Below are 4044 nucleotides of genomic sequence, written 5' to 3'. Positions count from 1 at the left end.
AAATAGTCGTTATAGTTTAGCATATTAAATTCAATTTTAAAGTATTGATTATTTATTTTGAAACAGGCATAAATATTATTTCAAAATGGCATGGAAATATTTCATGGCATAGAATCATAGGCATGTGACGGCTAGACGACTGGGTCAGAGCATCTCCAGAACTGCAGATCTTGTGGGCTGTTCCCGGTTTGCAGTGGTCAGTATCTATCAAAAGTGCTTCAAGGAAGGAACAGTGGAGAACCGGCCACAGGGTCATGGGCGGCCAAGGCTCATTGATGCACATGGGGAGCGAAGGCTGGCCCGTGTGGTCCGATCAAACAGACGAGCTACTGGAGCTCAAACTGCTCCAGAAGTTAATGCTGGTTCTGATAGAAAGGTGTCAGAATACACAGAGCATCTCAGTTTGCCACAGACCAGTCAGGGTGCCCATGCTGACCACTGTCCACCGCCGAAAGCACCAACAGTGGCATATGAGCATCAGAACTGGACAACAGAGCAATGGAAGAAGGTGGCCTAGTCTGATGAATCATGTTTTCTTTTCATGGATGGTCAGGTGTGTGTGCGTCACTTACCTGGGGAACACATGGCCCCAGGATGCACTATGGGAAGAAGGCGAGCCGGCGGAGGCAGTGTGATGCTTTGGGCAATGTTCTGCTGGGAAACCTTGGGTCCTTCATCCATGTGGATGTTACTTTAAATAGGGATGTCACAATACCAAAATTCTAGTAGTCAGTACCAATACTATTACATTATTACGGTTCTCTGTACCAATTTTTTGTACCACAGCAAAATCTATTTTATCCATCTATTTGAATTGTATCTATCTATTTGATAGATAGAAATATAATTCAATTAGTTGATTATTTTATGATGAATGAATGAGACATTTGATATGTACTACTGTATCCAAAGTGCTTTACACTCTCTTCAACCTCCACCAGTGTGCAGCATCCACAGGACAACGGCGCCAGTGCGCTCACCACACACCAGCGATAGGTGTAGACAGGGGCGTAGCACCAAATTTTGGGCCCTGGGTACAAACCATCTTGCTGGGCCCCCGTACCATGTATGTATAGAAAACTGACTTCTAAGGCCCCCCCCCCCCCCCCCCCCCGCCTCGGGCCCTGGTTACTCAGTACCCTTTATCCCCCCAGTCCCACGCCCCTGGGTGTAGAGGAGAGGAGAGAGGGTGATAGAGCAAATTCAGTGGATGGGGATTATTAGGAGGCCATGATTGGTAAGGGCCAATCGAGGGAATTTGGCCAGGACACCGGGGTTACACCCCTACTCTTTTACGAGAAGTGCCATGGGATTTTAATAACCACAGAGAGTCAGGACCTTGGTTTAACGTCTCATCTGAAGGACAGATTATGGTGATAATTATTATAAGAAATGAATATATACAGTGGTGGTCAGAATTATTGGCACCCCTGATAAATATGATCAAAGATGTGTGTAAAAATAAATCTGCATTAATTATCCTTTTGATCTATCATAAAAAAAAACCTGCAATAATCTAACCTTTCATTAAAGTAAAATAATGGAAAATCAGGGGAAAATCACATTATGAAATAAATGCCTTTCTCCAAAACACGTTGGACACAATTTTTGGCACCCCTAGAATAAAATATCTCTGAAGTATATTCCCATTGATATTTACAATTTTTAGCACACCAGGGTGACTAGGAATATGAAATTGTCCATCTATGATGTCTTGTTCCACAGGAGAATAAATATGAGGAAACGGAGGACAAATTCCCTTAATCATTCACCACAATGAGTAAAACCCCAGAATACAGTTCTGATGAAAAGATTGTTGAGCTTCACAAAATAGAAAGTGGATGTAAGGAAAATAGCCAAAGCATTGAAAATCCCCATTTCCACCATCAGGGCAATAATTAAGAAGTTCCAATCAACTAAAGATGTTACGAATCTGCCTGGATGACGTGTGTCTATATCAGACATGGGACCGGGTTGACCATAGACTCACCTGAAGGAGAGTAGAGGACGAAGTCTTATCCATGAGATCCCGCCCGACAGTAGCCTTCTCTTTACCGCCAGACTTGGTCTTTTAACTCTTTCCCCGCCAAACACGGAAATTTCCGTTATTTGTGAGACAACGCGTCCAGGCCAATAACGGAATTTTCCGGGTTTCCGTATTTTCACTGTTGGACGCTAGGGGGGGCTATTGCGCATCTTCTGAATGAAAAATGTGATTTTCTCAGCTTTTTGTTCAAAATTTAGCTTTTTTTATGAAACCTACCCATATTCAAGTGTTGATTAAAAAAGGGAATGCATGAAGCTAGAATAAAACGTTTTTTTGTTTTTTTGTTTTTTTTTGTTTAAAAGAAGAGGGTCAGCTCTTTATGTTGATATATTGCATGCTCAGATATTCATTAAACAAAATATTCTATGGGTTATTACATTTTTGTGAAAATTGTCAAAGACCCTGGCGGTGGCCGGCAACTTTTTTTAAAAAACGCTGGCGGGGAAAGAGTTGCAGGAAGTGTCCCACTCTGCCGCAGTAAAGACAAAGACCGCGGAATCTCCATCACTCTCTCTCTCCTCCTGGGAAAGCCGAGCGCAACCCACCTGCATGGGCCCGGGATCGACGACGGGGCTTACCTCATCACCTCAAAAATCAAAAGGTCTGAAAAAAATACCCACCAAGCCTGCCTGAAGATGAGTCTTTGGATCTAATATATTCTAGGTTCTTATGATCGGTCCACACAATAAAAGGTACCCCTGACCCTTCTAGCCAATGACTCCACTCTTCCAACACCAACTCGACTCCCTGTTCCCAATGTCATAGTTACTTCAGCAGGTGTCAGACGGTGGGACAAATGTGTCGCTCAGGACAAAGCTCAGGTTGGAGTTGATTGTTTGGACTGGAGAAGTTAAGGTCCAAAGTGGCCTGTGTGGTCCAATTAAACAGACGAGGTACTAGAGCTTAAACTGCTCCAGAAGTTAATGCTGGTTCTGATAGAAAGGTGTCAGAATACACAGTTCATTACAGTTTGTTTTGTATGGGGCGGCATATACCAGTCAGGGTGCCCATGCTGACCCCTGTCCACCGGCAAAAGCGCCAACAATGGGCACGTGAGCATCAGAACTGGACCACGGAGCAATGTGGATGTTACTTTGACACGTACCACCTATCTAAGCATTGTGTTGACTTGGCCTCCAAATTCCCCAGATCTCAATCCAATCGAGCATCTGTGGGATGAGCTGAACAAACAAGTCTGATCCATGGAGGCCCCACCTCAAAACTTACAGGACTTAAAGGATCTGCGGCTAACATCTTGATGCCTGATACCACAGCACACCTTCGGGGTCTAGTGGAGTCAATACCTCGACGGGTCAGCACTGTTTTAGCAGCAAAATGGGAACCGACTAAATTTTAGGAAGCCGGTTATAATGCTATGTCTGATCAATGTGTTTGAATAGTGATGGTCTACGGACTTAAATGTCCCATACAGTCACAACCGAACTGATTAAAAGCTAAAGCAGGAAGTGCTTTCGATCAACCATCTTTATCAAGCAGTTTTGTAATTATTCAATTTAAAATGTAATTTGGGCCCTAAATGTTTAATTTTAGGAGTCAGTGGCTCCCTCGTCATGTCTAGTTGATGTTTATTCACAGACATATTTGAATCAAAATTCACTTTTAAAAGGAGACTGAAAAAAACACTGACAGACCAACATGCATACAAGCCAAATTAAGTTAGCATAATATTAGCAATTTTTTATAACTGTCTCAACAACACTTGTCTTAAAAGGCCTATAGAGAGACTTAACGTGTTCAGATCAGTTACGTGAGGGGTGTTAAGGTCATATTTGCTTGAGCGTTTGTTCATCACGTGAGCCATATTGTTGCATATTCTGTTCTTAGCTGTATATGTGGGCCTATTTTCAGTACATTAGCATGAAGCTCACGGTGCGCAGTGAGTTGCATTTTAGTGTAGGCTGACAGTTGACTTTTCTCTTTTTCACTTTCTCTCTAGCGCTACAGACACAACAAGCTCCAGTGGTGCTGTGGACCCA

This window comes from Pseudorasbora parva, chromosome 11 (genome assembly GCF_024679245.1).
Source record: "Pseudorasbora parva isolate DD20220531a chromosome 11, ASM2467924v1, whole genome shotgun sequence".
Classification (NCBI taxonomy): domain Eukaryota; kingdom Metazoa; phylum Chordata; class Actinopteri; order Cypriniformes; family Gobionidae; genus Pseudorasbora; species Pseudorasbora parva.
Note: the sequence above shows the minus strand (reverse complement) of the source record.